Source organism: Rhea americana, unplaced genomic scaffold (assembly GCF_003343005.1).
Source record: "Rhea americana isolate MKP2758 unplaced genomic scaffold, rheAme1 scaffold_64, whole genome shotgun sequence".
In the NCBI taxonomy this organism is placed as follows: Eukaryota; Metazoa; Chordata; class Aves; order Rheiformes; family Rheidae; genus Rhea; species Rhea americana.
Window position 1 is genome coordinate 2582302 of NW_028186801.1, and position 20500 is coordinate 2602801.

Here is a 20500-nt window from a genome sequence, read left to right on the forward strand (position 1 = left end):
TTAAAATACCTAAAAATTATTGATCATTAGCTTCTCAGAGGCTTCTTTACCTTTAAATCTCTGTAGTTATGCTCATACAAAATATGGCTTGTTTACTACTAAACTTTTATATATACTGTAGCTGTCATGCCATTGCAATTGCCTTCTATCTTTGCCATCTGGAAGCAGAGGGAGAAGAATGTATCTTTCTGAACTGTTTGATATTCCTGCATCATATCGGAAGGAATATTTTTACATCAGATCCTGATTGCTGTCTAATTTCATAAGACCTAACAATGCATACTGCAATAGCTTATGCATTCTGTTATTATCATGTTGCTTTAAATTTCAGAAATGAATTCTTCCCTCTGGACAATCATATAATATTTCTAAAGCCTTAATAAAACTCTATCTAACAATAAAACACTTTTATCACCCAGATAGGTTGCACAGGGTCACAGTAACCTGAGGAAATAAAGAAAGTTGTTTGGCAAAACAGTGACATTGTGTCCTTTTTAACGTGATAATAATAATAATAAAAAAAACAATTAGCAATAATGGACTAATCCCACTAGATTTGAAACCTCATTTAGCTCAGATTAGCAGTTGAAATTTCCGATATTTATCTGAGTTTAGTCAATCTATTCCAATATAMCGAGCAATGATAATAAAGCCCTGATCTTGTGGTTCTGTCAGCTTAAACAGACTCTTAAACATCCACAGAATCTCCCTGAAAACAGTGGGGTTCCTCTCAGGCTCAAAGGTCTGCCCACGTACAGCTTACTGCAGGAAATGTTTTCTCATGAATAATGTAAGGATTTCCCTCTTAACCAGAAAACCTTGAAAACAAGTTCTTTTGTTCTTGTAATTTCTGAATTGGAAAAAAAAAAAAAAAAAAGTAGAAGGTGAACACAGAAAGGGGAGGCAGTAGACCTAGCCAAATCTTGCAAACATCCAAGAAGAACTAACTTGAACAGAGAAGGTGGAGAATTCCTTGACATATGACCAGAAAAGACACAGTTTCAAAAGCCTAAGTGGAAAAAGGTCAGTGAAAAGGTATTTCATGTTTGTCATTATAAAATAAAGGGAGGAAGATTTACACAGAAAAATATGATAAACTACGAACTGGCAAACTGCAAAAACATCCTTGCCATCCCTCAATCATCATTTATTATCATAAAAGGAAACAAGTTCCATACTTCTGCATATAAATATCTATATTTATGCAGAAATTCAAAATTAATCAAATTTTGATGCCTAAGGTGGGGGAGAATCTGTAATGCAGTGAAAACAATATGAAAGAAAAGGGAACCATCATGGATCAAATATTTGATTTAAAAAAAAAAATACCCCTGGGAAATTTTCAGATATTTTTTCATGACAGCTTTACTTCTTGGTACAACACAAAGATCTACTTCTCRTTGGGTATGTGATCTGTAACAGCAAAATGACCATCTCTGGTCATTATGAGATATAGAGATTAAAGAAATAGTATAGTAAACAWCTGTAAGAAGACTCTCTCATTTAAAAGATTAATATAAAATTACTTTATCTTGTCTTGCAACTATTTGGAAACTCATTAAATTTACAACAGTCACTTCATATGGAAATTACTTCTCTCCCCTGAAGAGATTGCCAACTGTAGACACATATTTCATGGTCCATGATTATATGAACTTGTCCTGTTTCAGCAAATAGCTTGAAAWCTGTACAATATTAATGCACTGACAAAACCTAAGCATGGAGCTCAGAGAACCTTYCTTGCCTTTTCTTCACTTCTGCCTACAGAGCAGCTGACAATGCAAGGGTTGCCTTGCTAATTGAGTGTTAGATTAAGGAGACTGGTGTATTTGTTGACTGTATTTTAGCAAAAAAAGTGGAAGAAGTAATTGCCATCATAAGCACAGCAACAAATCCGCTTTACATTTTAATTTAATGTGTTTGTATGGGATCTTAATCCTTCGAACAGTTACACCCTACTGTAGCTTGTTGTAAATGTGAGGAATAAAGTATCTTTCTAATAACGTGTCATCAACATTTGCATTTTCAGCTTGGAAAAAATAGTTTTTGAGAGGTTGATTCATTTGCAAATATTATGGTCAATATTTTGCAGGTTCTTTCTTCTAGAAAGAAAACTGCAATGCCATTGTTCTTTATCAAAATTATTAGACAAGAAGGCCAGTGAATTTTAAATAATTGCAGCAATGAAAGGTACTCATATATCTGGCAAATAAAACTATCCACTTGTAAGTAGTTTTAGGAACCAATATAATCTAATGCTTCTCTTTAGTTTTTACCTAWTGAAACTATTAGAATAAATGCAAACAAATCCCTTGGTCTTGCACTTGTATCTTTAGAGTGTTATTACCTTATAGATATATCATGTAATGCTTTCACTGGTGGAATAAAATTCATTAACAAGTGGTACTCATCCTTTGGCAAAATCACTTGGTGGCAGTGCCCAGAGGGAACAGCTGGTGAGCAGCCTGGGCTGTGACCCACAGCCCTACCCATGGGCCCAGGAGCTCGGGGTGGGCTCAGGCAGGACCCCACCAGGACAGGAATGTGTTATCTGTAGCCCTATGTCCAGCCTGGGACCTGTTGAGCCTCATGGACTCCAGTATGGACCTTGGGCAGACCTCTGATGGATCCCAGACCTGCCTCGCAGAGCAGCCCAGCTCCTGCTGCTGTCTGACATCATGTTGCACAAGCTCCTGCAGCAACTACTAGTTGATGCAAAAATTATTTAGATCTTTTTTCATTGCAAAAAACTAAGGTCTGTCAAAGTACCATCTGGAAAGAATTCACATTYTTCTATAAGATAAATCTCACCTTCAAACACCAAGCTGCCAGATTAATTTTTGTGAAAGTCAACTCATCATATTATGGTCCCCAGTTGCTCTGAAGACTACTGTAAGAAGCACAAATGAAGTGAGGAGCAACACAGGTTTGAACATAGAATTTGTAGACAGAGAATCAGGAAAAGATTGTGAAGTAGAGACTTTTGCTTTACATGATCAGGGAAAGGTTTAGCAGCAGAATGTAAGAATTGTACGTACAGGGGACTCACTCTCMAGTAAATACACAGATTGCTGAAACTGGGCAGACAAAGCTTTAGCAGCCACTGACTTCCTAAGCACCTTCCTGACTTGTCCTCTGCAAGACTAGACAACAAAGTGCCTGTAATGCCTCATGGTACACAGTGCTCAGTCTCCTGCAGTGCTCCTACAGCCTCTGCTGATGTGGAAATGAAAGAAGAGTGTAACCGTGTGATAGAAAGATGCTAGACTGGGCTCAAACAACCAAATATTAAACAATCCCCTTGTTTAGGGGATAGAACTGTCATGGCAAAACAAAACAAAACAAAACAAAAAAAAAAAGAKTGGAAGGGCTCTCATACCTGATGTACATGGAAAACCTGGTGAAGTCTTCACAAAAAGTGAAATTTATAGGATGTCAGTGATCAGCCTCCTAATGATCATCACCATTTCTGTGAATATCTTCTGGAGCTTAGGGAGATTCTATTATTATCTGGCTTTTTCTTTGCAACTGGCTGCCTTTCCTTGGCATGATGGTGGAGAGTTGCAGCTGTTATGGCCCAGTTTTCTAAGTTCCTGGAATGCTGCAATGAAATGTGACCCAAACTGTCCTCGGTAGCTTTTATTTGCTGAAGAGGGAAAGGAAGGGTTTTACTGTTGCTGTTTTTAATATGTACTTAAGTGTAAATATGCCTGGAAATGGCAGAATTTGCAGAATGTCATTCCCATACTTCATGCAAGAGCAGTGGGCCAGTCACTCAATATATACAAGTAATTTTGATCTTTGATAGCAGTTCAGTCCCTGTACCTAAAATGAAGAGAGCCAATGGAATTGTCAAGGTATATATTCAATGGCAATAAATCTTTGTATACAATCACTTTACTACACATGTGTAAGGCATTTTATATGAGGTTCAAGAACTGTAGTATCATGAACCTCCTCAGAAAAAAATGCTAATGTAAACCACTGCAATTAACTTCAGTTATACATTTAGCTAAGATCAGAAGGATTATTTCTCTTCAAGTAGAACGCATGAAATCCTAATGTTGCATCACTGAGTGGCTTCTAAAATTTATGATTTATACTTTCTAAGCTTGTAATGTTGAGTACATGATTTTAAATTAGCCTCGCTATGACCAGTGGGTTGATAGTCATACAAATCCACCAATTATTTATAAAAGATCTGCAGATGAAATCTGTCTTTCTCTTTCATATGTGAAACACCTACCCTCAGAAATGTTTTTGATTTTGATGTATATCTGTACTAGTCCAGTGGCTGAGTGGTATTGCACTAACATGTATATTGACTCAAGAGCTGGGACGATATGCTTTTTTATCTATTTTAACTATCTTATAAGCCAGCCTATGATTTTCTTTCTTTCCTTAAGAGATGTTTCATACACTAGAAACTATGTACTATCAACAGATTAAAATATGTAGGTTTAAATGAAATAATGCATCTGCCTAACAAATATCTTGCAGAGCTTACTTGATGCTGACATGCTGCATCAGGAGCATAGATATTTGATAAGTAATTACAAAATGAAAGCATCATTGATCATTGAAGGTGGTTAATATCAAACACATATCCAGATAAGCAGTTACTTTAAGAGACTACTAGAGATTGAATCAGAATGTTGAAAAAGTGTAGAAATTGATAGATGCAAAAACAAGTAAATGGGGACTTAAGAGAGAAACGGGTGAAAAAAGTACTTAAGTGTTTATATAGACTCACAGATGTATATACATGAACACACTCTTACACACATATACACAAACACTGATTTGAGTGGGAAAATTCAGAAAACAGTACATACTTACTCAGTTATGCATATCTTTCAACCTAATAATTACATGAGTTGTCTATACGTATATCAGTCATCAGAAAAAGATGTAAGATACAAGCTTACCTTGCCAGTTCTCAGCCCCTAAAGATCTTGTACAAAGAAATCTCTTTTGTTGACTGAACACTTAAAGCAGATTGAAGCATTGCTTAATATGCAATCAAACCAGACACTTGTAGACCTRATTATGAGTGACAGCACAAGCCAGAACTTCGGTGCTGGCTCACTTCATCCTTTATCTGTGTTTCCCCAGGAATTACAAATCTAACGCCTGTCACAGCAGAAATTACATAGTTAAACTAGCTTTCATAAGGAAAGTAATTTCTTCTCAGATTTTTAGTTTATTTTTACATCCCAGAGCCATCTTCAGGGCTTCATATTGAAATGACACATCTATAGCACTATTTCATCACTTTAATTTTTCATTTTCTTAGAAGTTATGTTTGCACAGGTCTAATGGCAAAAGGGGCAATCCCCTTTGCAAATTCCCCAATATAGCCACCTGGGCCATCTGCTTTATAATCTTTCACTTGAATGCACCTGATAGGGCCCATGTTATAGTYRTATATATTAATATATTATCTACCATAYGAAAAGAACAATTCTTTCTGTTTCAGACATGTCATAYSCACTCCCGGTACCTTACCACTCGGTTTGGGAATATTGTCTCAGTCAGATTTTCCTGTATATGTACATGCATGTGCATGTGTGTGTGTTTAGGTACATATRAGCATATACTAAAGCTTTATTTCCTCTCTGGTCAGATTTTTTTATGCAGTTCCAGTTTGTCCCGTCTAATAAGACAGCTTCTAGCAGCAGTCACGTTGACAGCAAAAGTAATAGCTTTACAGAAGTCGTAACCTGTTGCTGCATATTGCTATTCTGAAAAATGGATGCTCTGGTTTGGAGCACATCTTTTTATTGAGCAACTACACTCAATGGTGGAAGATATGTGTGAGAGAAGAACATTCCCCATCGCCAAATGTTCTGATAAAGAGGACCAATTAATCTCTGTCTATTGGAAACGAGGACAGGAATTAACTCCTATAAACTAGTGTGAAGACAAAGTTCAAGTAAAACTCAACATTATTAAATTTCTTTGCAACTCTCCTTTCAYGCTCTGTGCAAATTACTTTGCACTCATGTCAGCTCATGACTTAATACAATTTCTGAGATCTGTTATGTTAGTAATGCTGAGAAAAGCTGAAAACCATAAATTATCCTGGCAGTGATTATTATCTAACCCTGACTGCCTGGGTTGCATTTAGGTTAGCTCATCTTTGCTTGTTACTATCTTTGGGGAATTTACCTACACACAGCTCTGTGGAAAAGCCAGTTATCCAACAGGAAGACCAGCAGAAGTCCTGCCTGGCCAGACCTGGCTACTGGTGCACAAATTCCAAGAGTTCATAGGAATCAGGAAATCAGGAAAGCTAAGAGATCATAGCCCAGTCTGTAGCAGGTCCTAATGCAGCCTGTTGGCTGGGTGGTTAAGGAGATCTTGAATCTTTGACATTAAGGTAACAGTTTTTACATACTAGCCTGACACAGAATGCTCCTCTCTGGCTTTCTTCATGCCACGGCCCAAACTCTCACTCACTTGATGGGAACATACTTAGAGTGTTTCACAAATCATGTGTGATTATTAARTTCTACATATTTCTGAACTCCAAGTGAGTTAATGGGAAGCCTAAAATACTCTCGCAAAACTGAAATTGTTGTCATTCTCTTTAAGCATCATCTTCCAAGGAAAGTCAAAATAGGATAAGAAATTCCAATGTTTAGAACAYATAGGATAGGTTTTCAAGGAATTCTTTAGGTAACAATATGAGTCAGGCTTAGAAAGACAGRCCATCAGTTTAAAGCATCCATTAAGACTAGCTGCAGTACAAGCGACAGGTGAAATGGATTTCACTTGCATGAAGTCAATAATCAAACCCTATGCAGGAGAAATCTGGAGGCCTCCAGGTGCTATATTTTATCTTTCCAACCTACTGCTTAAGCAAGAGCTCCCCAAAAAGCTGTAATCTCCTACTTACAGATTAGAAAGAGAGCAGCATTGCATTACCTGGAGCCCTAGGACCAAGGGACTTGAATAGACCTGCCTMCCTTGGCACCCTAGAGCGGTCCTTCCATCTGTGCCATGTGTGCATGCTCACATGGATGCATAGGCACATGCACATGCACATGCACAGGCACTGGGAGACATAACACAGTCACGGAAGGTTTATCCTGCCTTTCCTTTCGGGAAACATTTTTGGCTAAGAGAACTGTAGGTTAATTTAGTTTTTTTTCCTGAAAGCTAGCTAATTCTTTAGGGTGGATTAATAATGAAGAAAGAATGTAAAGGAGGAAATTTTACATTGTCTGAAAAATTTTGATACCATGGGTTTACAAACGGTATTAGGGACTTTTTTTTTTAAGTTAGGTATCATGGAAAGGGATATTAGTGTCAACCAGTGCTCATCAACATCTCGAGTTATGAGAAATATTTTTTCTCCAATACTTAGTTGAAAATATTTGTTGTGTCTAAAAARCATCAGTGGTCACCAAAAGAACAAGCCAAGTCCCTTTTTTCCTCTCATTGATGTTAGAGAGTATAGTTTTTAATGCAGTACTATCTAAATTTTGCTTGAAAATCACAGCAAAATTCAYGCGAGCCTAAAAAGAAAATCCCTGTCATGCAGTAAGCTCTAGTCAAAGGTATATCATCCACTCTGGGTCTCAATTTAGTTTAAAAAGGCTCAACAACTATCAATTTGTAGAAATGAGTTTGGAATAACAATGATCATCTCATCCTGTTTATTGATTTTAGCTCTTTTATTATGTTTTAAACTCTGCACTCACATTCAGAGTCTCCCTACTAGCTTTCAGATATACTTACAGAAAAACCTTAACACAAGGGGATAGATTTAGAATAGATTTTTCCTGGCTAACTAATAACAAAAACAGTGTTCAACAGCAGTTAGTTCTCCTTACTGAAGACATTGCCAGCTATGAAGCTATAAAATAAAGACTGCATATTACCAGTCTTGGCTTTAGGAATACGGTTTATCTTCAATACAAAACTGGAGGAAGGGACTTTGCTGGGTATTGACTCAGGAGATGTRTTTCTGCATTGCTTTGATCTCTCAATCTAGAAAAATACCATGATGAATTTGTTTCTTATTTTTCAATTGATTGTGTGTTTGCATATTTGTTTTTTTCTTGTGCCATCAGAAATATCTTCTAAATCAGAGAATTTTTCCTGGGTTYGGTATATATTTAACTATTCATTGATACCTTTTCATTTTCCTAGCGCCCTATACAACATAAGAATGCAATAGAAATTTCATGATCTCTTTACCACAAAGACCAAACTATTATGAATGCTGATTTAGCAGCAGAGAAGGTGTGAAGGGATGGCTGCCGGACTGGCAGCTTTGAGAACAAAATGACCAAATGAGAATGTTACAGTGGCAGAAGGGGAAAGGCCCTGGGAATGAGACGCAAAACAGCAGGACAGGCAAAAGCAAGTGATGAACAGTAATGAAGGTTTCAAAGGATTCCCAAATCAGGAGAGAAGGTGAGGAGTAAAAAAAAAAAAAAAGAAAGAAAGAAAGAATCAAAAAAAAATCAAATCTGCCGAAAAGGGAGATGCAGCAGTTATATGTTTGCCATGTGGGATTTATGTCATATTGTATCCTATCCATCAGCTTTGGCCTTAGAACAGCTGCTATGACAAAGAATTACCACCAAATGTTTGCATAAAAAGTAGGAGGTGTTGTTTTCTCTTTCTTTCTTTCTTCTTTAAGAGGAGGGAAGAAGAGAAAGGGGGTGGGATTTAGAAATTTTTAAAAGTAGAAAGAAATCAGTCTTTAGTGTTTGTATTATTTTCAGCAGCCAGAGAGCCACCATTCGAAAGATTTAAGTTTTAGTTGAGACTAGGAAGCAGCAACTATCCAATCTCTGCTCTAAAACAGAACAGCCTGGGAAGAGCATATGCAACTGTTCATGCATCATCTTTTCTGTATGTAGTGTCTACGACATAAGAGTGAGTACTGTATTTCCTAAATATTCTGAAATAGCGCTAGGGAAAGATTTTGCTCCTGCTGTTGCTGTTACCATTGCTGACCTTGTAACAGTTTTCATATAATCAGTCAGGCTCTGGGTCTTTTTCATTTTTTTAATTGCTTTTAGTGTGTTGTTGTGTTTTTCTTGGTTCTGTTTTGGTTTAGGTCCTTTTGCTGGTACTGTTTACTGCAGAGGAATTTGGACCTCAGTACTGCTTGTGTCCAAAGTATCTCTCCTACATCCCACAAACTTCTTACTTGATATAGACTTGCCATAATACTGAAACTTACTTTACTGATATGACTTCTTGCTGTGGTAAATGAATTAGAGGCATTTTGCGAAACATATGCCCCAAAAGCTAGTAGAAGTGAACTAGAATTTCCACATGGATTCAATAGGCCTTGGGTTTAATTCAACTTGAATTCACCTGAAAGTCCAACAGTGCAAGCCAGTCATCTGGTCTCCCTAGCTAGATGGAGACAGACACTTTCCTCATATTTATCTTATTTATCTTTCTCCACTGCCTGTAAAGTAGGATTTAATTTTCATGCGGATAAGTTACGTGAGCTGAATCTCATGATTTGTAGGTGCTTCCATGAAGTACATCATTTAGACAACTGTCTCTGCTAGCTTCTGGAAGAGCCTATGAACAGGAAACAGGCACAAAAGTTGTTGGTAATGACATCTTCTGTCCCTCTTGCTCTGTGTGAAAAATGTTAGTGTATAGTTCTTTTGTTACTTATATTTATTAAAAAAAATAAAGCTTTATTTTTAAATGTTAAGTAAGAAGAGAAATTTCAGGCTGAAAAAGTAAAAATGTTAATGCATGATTTTACAAATTACACTATTCTATGCATACTCCATAAAATCCCAAACACTATTTGTACTCATTCTATAAATAAAAATCAAAACAAAACTATAAATAAGTCTTCACCCAATTTGAAATATAGCTGTTGTACTCAACCTTGAGAAAATTAAACAAGTGCTGTAAAGCATTTCAGTACAAGTTTTTTTGCCATAATTAATTTTTTCTCCATAGCTCGTCTAGGCGTTCTTACTTTTAACAGACAGTGAACCTAAAATAAAGATTCAGTCTGCCACTAGAGGTTTGGTAATGAATTAGAATCTGGAGCTCTGCCTTGTCTGGCAATGGCATACCCTTAGTCCTGTAACATAATGGAAAGTTACGTTTGGGAGATCGATGGAGATTTGTACGGATATGGTGCAGAGAGTTTTGGCTAATCTCTTCTAGCACTAGATACCTTTCTTTGTTTAAGTTGCAGGACAACAGTTTCTCCAAACTATAACACTCCATTCTGGCATCTCATGATGATRTTTCTCCTACATACGTTTTTTGCCTTTTTTCTATTCTCTTGCTGGTAAGGGAACTGCAAGGCCAACACAATTTCCATTTTCCTCTGTAGTCTGACTCAATCCTCCTTCTTGTATTGGGGAATTCTGGCAATGGATAGTGCACAGAGCTCTCTTAGGCATACGCAGCTGATGTCATGGCTTGAAATCTGTAGCCTTGGCATGAGTGGTCCTTCAGATTAGTTCCACTCTGGCAATAAGACTGCGTTTACTTGGCTGAAGATGTTCAGCACTCCAGCCCCTTGTACAGCTGTTGCCGAATGTCTTCTGCTAAAATTAGTTGTAATGTTTCCCTTACTGAAGGGTGTTATAATAAAGAAGTAAATTGCAATAAACATTCACAGAAATAAATGGGTCTTCTGGGCAGCAATGGCAGGGGGCAGAAGAAATCCTTGCTTCAAGTAGAGCTAAGATTACATTCAGCAGCTGGCTTCATAAAGCATGTATAAAATATGTGACAAAAACACAGAAAGACCCACAGGATTCCACAAGTTCCACCACAGGAGTCCAGAAATGTTTACCAGAAACAGGTTACTTAGAAACTGTTTCTACTGTGGGGAGAAGAACAAAGGAAAGACCAAGAAGCAATCTTCATTTTGTGCATTGGATCTATTAAACATTAAGCACTTGTTTTCAGATACAGGAGTGGTATCAAACAGGAACAACACTTTATAGATCTGCTTTTCATCCAATAAAATGTTAGATTTCTCAAGAGCTGGAGTGTAAAGTCAGTTGAGATGCAATATTCTGTATTTATTTTTTGATTAAAAGAATAAATTATGGGTCATTTGAGAGCTAGTATTAATCTTCCTTATTACTTTGTTCCACTGGAAAAAAAAAATAAAACAGCCAGGGATCTTTTCAGTAATATAAATGACCCTTCTTGAGAATTTTATGTCACAGATAAACTGTGAAATTAGCCATTTTTTGCCTTAATCATTCCTGCAGTTTGCCAACAGTGACTAATACAGTATTCTAATTATCCATGTCCCTATAGTTTTGTATCAGTTACAGAAGATCCATGGTTTAAAGCAAAAATCTGATAATAAAATAGTCACAATTTAGCTTTATTAATAGAAAGTGAGGTTTTTTTCTTTGACATTTACGGGTGAGGAAGGGAGGAAAAGAGCATTATCTTGATTTGAAAGCTGAAAGAATATTCTAAAATACGATAGAACAGCCAATTTAAGGCCAATATTTTCAGACCTATTTTTTTTCAGAGATGCTTATCTTTCTCACTAAGGCCATCTATCTAAAAGTTGAGACAGACACRTAATAAACATAGAGAGTCAAAAAAGATATTTACATGAAATTTAAGAATCTAACATTAGGAAAAACTAACCAGATTGTCAAAAGCATGTGAGATATACCAAAAATCCTTGTCTCCAAGTATTTTACTGCCTTCCGTGACCAGCTGGATCCCTTTCTGAGCTGTGCTATTTCCTCAGCTTTCATCTGGGTCTGTCTGAGATGCCTTAAGATATCTAAGGCATTCATACATAGCTATCAGATATGACACAGAATTTATCTACACCTTTTTGCAGCACATGAAATTCTGGCCAGGACATTGCATGGCACTGTCCCCGCAGAAGAACAACGCCCAGTTAATCTGCAGAATACTACTATCATAACAGCAAACTACTGAGACCACTTCTTTCATAGAAGGAGTTGTAGAACTTTGGTTCCCTTCATCTAGAAGGAATTTGAACTAATAGATTCAAACCCCCCTAAAGTTGCCTAGCAATCAGATTACTGAATATAGAAAATGTATCTGTCATATTTCCTATTGAAGTTTGCCCAACAACACTTTAGGGTTACATAAATCATGGATTTAAGAAGGATGACTGTTGAGAAAACAAGTTTGTATGGATTAGTGAGTCAAAGAGGTACTTGGAAAGAGGTAAATTGGAGTCCTTTGATCTACAGATTTACATATTTTAGCTGAAGTAATCATGATATTATTGAAAAGCAGGTAGATCACAAATAATAATAATAATCACTACCACTTTTATTTAAATGTAAACTAAAAGTACACAAAGTTGCTTGAATCTTTGAATCCCAATTTCACAGGGACATGTAGGTGAAAGAAAAAGCTAGTAAAATTAGACTATACTATATCTTTTAAAGACAATCTTTGTCTGTGGATCAGTTAAGATGCTATTACAGTAGAAGTGGCTTAGGGAACACTAAAATAGGTAGTTCTAGCAAATATTGCAGAGATAAAGAAGGATGACACCTTTATTGACAGGCGTTACTTGTCTCTATCTTACAGTGAAGTTATTGTGTTATGTTGTGTTATGCCTGACACATATCTGGGATGGAATAGAACAGAGCATATGTAGAAGGAGGGCAGGGAAAGGGGCAGAGGGGTGGAGAATTAAAAGGATGTCAGATCCTGCCTGGATGGAGTCACAATGTCCTTCATATATAGAGCTGATAACTGTCTCCCAGCTATATTCCGCTGATGTACTTGATTTAAATATATGAGCAAATAATGAATGACTGAAAGGCTGATCTTGACATGTAAATTCCATAAGTCAGATGACAACATGAGCTGAACCTGAACTCGGTGCATTACAATGTGCATCCCGAGTGCTTTATAAAGCTCAGCTTTGGGGGCAGAGTAAAAGAATGAGTCTAGGAAAAGAATCCTGCTGAAATTGTGGAATGCTGTTAAGATAAGCACTGTTTTCGCTGAAATTAGAGAAAGATGTAATATAGAAAAGGGGATAGATATATAAAGAATCTGTCACTTGAAACAATACTTGTTAGAGTTTTCTGTATAAGAAGTGGCAAAACTCTGAAAAGAACCAGAAGGGATATCTAGATATGTAGGGATATGTCTACTTTGATGTAGAGGACAGAAAGAGTTAAAGTGACTGACTATATCAGGCCCATGGAGAGCTATTTGAAAAGTGAACACAAATCTGAATACACCCTGTTGCAGAGTTCTTCTGTGATTGTATCTCTAACACATTAAATTTCAATAGCTCCTCTTACGTACGGCTCTTAGAATGAACCATGAACATTTTCTTTCCTCTTACTTGACTTCTCTGGAGTCATAATTCCTGTTTCATTTTTTCCCACCTACTGCTTTTAAAAGGTGACATAAAACATACAAAAGTTTATTGTGCTACACAGTTTTACCATTTTATTAGTTTTTACAATGAAACCTCATGATTTGTTTGGAAAATGCACTCTAGTAGATTTGCAAGGTTGTACTGTGATCTTTGGATTAGCTCTTTGATTTATAGTTGAAACTGGTGTTCTATTTAAATGAAAAAATAGAAATAATCACTAAAGTAATAGTGATTATAGCTCTCCAAGGAGACAATATAGCTCTCCAAGGAGACAATATTCTCTATCTTTTGATCTGTCTTTACAATTATAATATGCTTCAAAAACAGATCTGAAAATAACCAATGACTCAAAACTCTTCATTACATCAAAAGCCTTCATTATGCTGATAATCATTTTTTTTTCAAAGAAACAGATTTTAGTATTTCAGAATTCTCTAAAAGGTATCACAAGTTTCAGTCAGTAGCAAGTGTTAAACTTTTAGGTATCTAAATCCATACTGTATACCACAAATCAAACACTTAGAAAYAAATCTTTCCTTTATGAAAGGTGTAGAGCAACTATCCATAGCAAACAAAACAAGAATCAATTAAAATATTGATTTTTAGTGCTTTTCATACTTACTTCTCTCATTTCCAAATGTTATTTAATTCATATCATTTTTAATCATAATAGAACTAGCCATTACAATTACTGTATGTGAAACTTTCACAGGAAATCACCAGTTTATACAAATCCCAGACTGGAATTTTACATGTCTCTGGACTGCATTGCTACAAATGTAATCACTAGGGACTAGGTTTCACTACAATGACACGATCCTAAGTAATGAACAACTTTTAGAACCACCACTGAAGCAATGTCTCAGAATGGGAATTGACACATAATTTTTGTGATTTTTCCCCCTTGATCTCCTAGATGGAAGAAAATTTATTAGGTTTGTACTTGTTTGTCAGAAACTTTCAGAGTAGCCAGCATTTTCCCTTTTGCCATCCTTTGGAAAGGAGTAAATAAATAATCAGCATCAGATCCATGTTCTCATCTTAGCTACCCAACTTGCTTCTGAACTTTCAGGGCCTTGATGGAGCAGTCCCTGCCTCTATATTCCCCAAAATTGGTGAAGAAGATTTCTTGAAAGTCTCCAAGAGAGTGACTTGCTTATTTAAAATTAGTTCTGCACCAGATTTCTCTTGATAATTGAWTTTTTTTTTTAACAGGATGGACCCAAGAGGCCCCTAAAATTTCAAAATAAATTATGTGCTTAAACTAGGTAGACTGGATTCCACCTACTTACATCTACAGATCTGCATCTATTAAAATAATTAATATTGTTTTAACTAGTTATTAAAATGTTAATTATATACTATAATATTCTCATCTGCTACAAGRTTACATTGACATGTTTTATTTTTAATTGCCTGAATTTAACCACTATGAATGTAATATTACTGTCCACATACTAATATATTCTAACAATTTTAAAAACAGCAAGCCACAGTAAGCCACCCTAAAGCCAATACCTATCCCAGGAAAACACAATTTTTCTGGAACTGCAGCTCTCATTTAGCTAATCCACATCCACCTTTTCTAACTTCTCTGAATACAGTTCAGTASCTGTGAGCTGCTATTTCCAAACATTCCTGTAGGCTTCTTTCCAGCATATGTCTCATCACTAATGAGTATTGGATRGTTTGTAGGAATAAGGATGATTCCTGTGTTACTCATCTGCATACAACACAGCAAAAGAAGGCCATGAATTATGGGTTTTGGTGACAAATAAAGTTTTAGCTGTTTAGAAGACTGTCCTTTCTGGTGGATGGCAATCTAGCCTTGTCACGCTTGTGCTGGCAGTGGCCTCAAGCTCCCTCACCTCCTCTGATGTCCCAAAGGTGCCATACATGCACAGACGTCCTGACAGTTCCCAGAAATGCAGCATTTGCTGCATGTATGCAACTTGAAYGAGAATAACAGAAGACACTGAAATAAACCAAATGATGCATCCAATCAGAACATAGAGACATCTTGGAAAAACAGCATTTCAATGTGTTCATCTGTAAAGCATGAACCTTTACAAAATTTGGATTGGAACAGAACTCCAAAAAGTGTCGTTATAATGTGAGAAACAATAGATATTTTAGAGATGTCCTTCTTCTTGCTCCCCTGTCTTCTATGAAATACTTAACCTGAGCTTAAAATCTCATTAATTGCTTTTCTCAATGGCCTTGCCCCAGTAAAATACTCCAGCAAGAAAATCATAATAAAGAACTTCATTTCTCAGTCACTCTGGAACTTTCTCAAACCAGAGCCAGTCCAAAAGCTTAGTACAAACATCTCCTTCTGCACCAAAGCAAAGGATAATATCTGCCATGCATTCTATCATGTAAGCATGTAGAAGCACTCAAATCTTAATTTTAAAAAAATAATTAATAAGTCTGCTTTTTAATGTCTTCATCAGCTTTTCCAGTGAGTCTGCTAGACATCTAGAAATTTTCTGTAAAAAATTTCATAGGGATAGTATTCATAATACTGACCATTTTGTAAATAGGCTATGTATCAACTTAAAATCATAAGATTCAGTATTTTCCTAATCATRCCTGACTCTAGAGCTGGTGTAAATTTGATTTCGGGAAGTTCATACAAGTAGCTGATTAGTCTTGCTTCTTAATTTCACTTAGCAACACGTGTTTTCTGAGCAGAGTGACTTTTTTTTCTTTATTGTATTTGCATTAGTATTTGCAAATACTAATGTTGAACAGTGTAGCTCACCCATAGCTCTGACTGCAGATTTTCCCAGTAATCTCCTGTCATTCTCCTTCCACTGTGATACTGCCTCCAATACCCTGTCCTGCTTGCTAGCTCAAGATTACCTTCATATAAGTTGTTTTTCACATGCCCAGTATGGCATGTAACAGTGGAGAGAAATAAGTGCATCAAAGTCAGATGTAGCTTGTAAATACATGGTCGAATTTCAGTCTCTGTTCACAGKCACATACGTTCACTCCAATCTACTAGCCACTGCTGTTAGTGACTTCCTCTTGTAAACTCTACTTGGCCATAACCCAGACCTGACTGCTCTTCAGCATTTGCTTTCTTTGCACATCTTCTTGCATTCAGGAATATCTCTGGAAGAAATCAACTTACAATATTGAATTTTTTCCCCTCCTAATTCAGTTCTACCATCTTGTAGCTAAATGATTCAGCAATTCCAATTTATTTGACTCCCTTGCTCTTTGTATCCAACACAAGTAATTTGTCTTCATTTTCGAGGCTGTCTTACTTTTTTTCTCACTCTACCTTTCTCTTTCAGTATTGCAAACTTTATAGTTCATTTGCTGAATTTTCAAACACCTTCATACTTTCTCTCCGGCCATTCAGGTTTTGGAGGAACCCAATTTAAACATCCTAAAGYTACTTCTGTATTTGATTTTCCTTAGTATCTAACCTCAGAAGCTTCTTTGGTTGATATTTGTTAAAAATAGCAATTTACCAACACGCACTAGAGCACTTATATAACTTATATCATGTGTTTCTATCATGATCTATATTGCCTTATTGATTTATATGTACCTTGGACGTTCTCATCTGTCTGTGTTTATCCTACTTTTGCTCCCTGAGGTAAATTATGTACCTTTTTAGGTGGAATGTGTTTTTGTTTTGTATTCTTACAGTTTCTAGTATTTGTCCATAGATGGGCATCATAGTCATCAAGACGATGATAAATCTCTTACAGTAGCTATGTTTGGTCATTGATGTGGGAGGTGAGAAGTTGCTAGAAGCTACTAATGAACTACAGTTCATTATATACTAAGCAAGAAAACAGTTGATTATATTGTTAAACATGCAATATGGTATAGATCTTACTAGGACTTGTAATTTTCAAAAAAAGTTTTATTTGGAGTAGAAAATCCACTATCTGGGTGTTGATGCTATGATTGTACTGCTAACATCTATTGTTAATCCATATGTCAATATGAAATAATAAATTCCTATAGATTTTTTTTTAGGGGGGGGTTCAGATTATTCACTGGTCTTAAATTAAATCTATTCATTATTTCTGTTCTTCAGGAGCTAAAAACAAGTCCTCATTTTCTTTTCTGTCTCTTGTTRGTGATGAGATTTTCAATGAGCCATAGTCATATGATAAATGGCTGCTAAAGTTTTAATTGTACTTGTTTGCAACTATATAATTGGAAAAGCCTTCCATTTTCTAATTCTTGTGTACTTGGAAAGAGGAACTGTACTCAAGGTGTGGAAATACCAAGTTAGCAAAATCTGCYTTTTTACATTCATGTAATGCTGAGTTTCAATTAATATGTCATACATTGTTATATAAACAGGGATAATTTGATTACTTAATAGTGTTAGACAGAACTGCATCAGTTTGAGCTAATCCAWATCTTCAATAAAACATGAAATTCCTACCTTTTGCCATGTAATTAAGAAGACCACTTTGTGCGAGTGCACTGAGGTAACAATAGGTTCCCACACAGATGGCTGCTGGTACTATTTTAACTGTTTTTACCATTTTTACTAGTTTTTTTACTTTTTACTTCCCAAGGGTCATTCATTCTGCCAGTCTTGGACATCCACCTAGAATCAACCTGTGGATACTTAACTCTCTCCACTAGATGCAGCCTACATAATTGCAGTATTTAGCCCAAAGACTAAACCTAAAAATATATTAGGTTGCTTTATGAAACAAATCACATCTTGTATAATATCAGCAAGAGACACCACGAGAGCAAGGCAAAATGTAAATGCAATGAAAAATGAAATTCYAGAAAGACTTTTGTTGAGAAACAGATTTAATGAGAGTTGAAGCCTTACAAGAAATTCTTCCTGATTCTTTACCTTTAAACTCTCTTAAGCCCAGTAAGTCTTTTGCCCTAAGAAGATACTTGAAGGTTAAAGGACAGAATTACAGTCAGAATTTGAAGAGAAATGAATAATACATGGAAAATTGCCAAAAAGGAATTGAAATTGCGTTGCGGTTGTTGGAGAACAGCAATAACAAAGGATTGTGTATTAGAAAACAAAGRGAATGACAGTGATACAGTGATCTGGTGGTTAAATGCTTCCCTGTCCCTTCAACAGAAGACTTGGAGCTCTTCCCTCCACCTGTCTCCCTCAAACACACTTACGCACATTTATGAAGAGACTACGATCCAGTTGCTAGCATGTTAAGTTGCCTTACAGACCCACCCAATTTGCTGATGAAAATACATTTCTATTCATTTTACATTTTCTTTTTTATTGGTTAGAATATAGGATTTCTGCTTCTATAGGTGGAGCAAAACTGTACATGGTGCATCTTGGGCTAATTTGAGACACAGAATAAGAATAAGTCCTTTCGTGGGTTCATTGTAAGACTATTTTTTAGAMAGGTTTTTATAAAAGATAAAATAATTGCTATAACTTAGGTTAGAATCTTACCACATAACAAATACGCAATAAATCTTTCACTTTAACTATCTCCCTCAGAATCTACAACTCTTACTATTCTAATATTACAATGCACAACTATAGTAAATGAACGGAAAGGTAGGGCCATTCAATTGTAGTAGATTTTATTAGCACTTCATTCATCATAGAGTATGAAAAATTAGCCCATAAATTTTGCTCATGACAAGAATTCTTTTTACTAAATAAAAAATCTTGAAATTTTAAGGAGCGTAGCTTTAAGAAAAGAAAATCTATAGAAATAACTGAAGATATTTAGAAGTTGGAGGCCAACAAGTAGCAAGACAACAAACAATTTATCAGGTTGCACCAATATATAAAGAATGGAAAGAAAAAATAGTGAATCAATCGGAAGTTGTTTTAACTACTATGCAATATTTACATCGCCATCTAAGCTGGATAACATAGGCTTTCCTACTTTCAGTGGAGAGAAATAGAGTCTAAAAGATGTGATTCACCTTTCTTATTTTAGTTGTCTATATTAGGATGAGACAGTTTCCTACTTAGAAGAATCTATTTCTCTCCATTGACTAAAAAAGAAGATGAAACTATTTTAGACTGATAAAGACAAATGAGAGGAATCCTGCCCATTGTGTCCCACCAGTAAGGTAGCCAGCTAAAATTCCCAGTGAAATAGCAGTCTTGACTTTATTTTCCAAATGCAATTGCTTTCAAGACATAAAAGACATGTAAGAAAAAGAAATCTTATCAAAGCATATTGCTACATAATATCTTGTTAATTATATTGCTGAGAATACAGAAGGGTCAAAAATCTAATTTTACTTARAGAATCAAAATAGATGAATTTCTGAAAGATGAATTTACTTTTAAAAATTATGTGATAATTTATACTAAATCTTATGCCTGACATCAAGATTAATGGTTTGATAAAGGAAAAAGTARTGTTAAAACTGATAAGCCACCATTGATTTGACTTCAATTGTAAGTGGAATTTTCAGGAAATAAGGATATAAAAAGCAATAAAAYATATATTTTATATAAAATACAGAGACTATCAAATTCAATTTGTATTTTTTAAAAAATYTTTATGAAATTGTTAAGAGACCTATAGCAGGGAATTAGATGTYCTGCATATAATCTTATTAATACACAAATTTAATGTTTAAGTTAGGACTTGACACATTGCCTGAAAGTAGAGTGTAATCAAGAATAAATTCTTGGTTAGTAATATATGTATAATATCCATAATATTAGTAATATATTTATAATAGTACAATGTCAAATATTATTAAATATATCCAAGTTAATGACACACCAGTTAGAAAAATAGAAAAAGAAATCATGAATCTATTGTCCATCAGAAAACATAAAGCCATCCACATTGAATTTATTTATTGTTAAATTAATCTTAAAAAATTTAAAAGAATCATTCTCTTTAAATTAGCCTTTCTAYGTGTTGGAGAACCGAGACATAGATACTTGGGAATCCTGCAATAACAGGAGAAAAGGAAATCCCTATCACAATTTACAGTGGAAGACAAGGGTCATAATGATTCCTTCAGAGATTTCTTATAAAAAATGGGTTTGAGAAATGAAAGAGTTGCAGTAAACTATGTGTGTTTGCTGGAAATACTTGGTACAAAGAAAGAAAGAAAATGCTGGAAGGAAGGAGACTAACAAAGTAAGAGTGTATACAGCGAGGGTAGTGAAGGGAA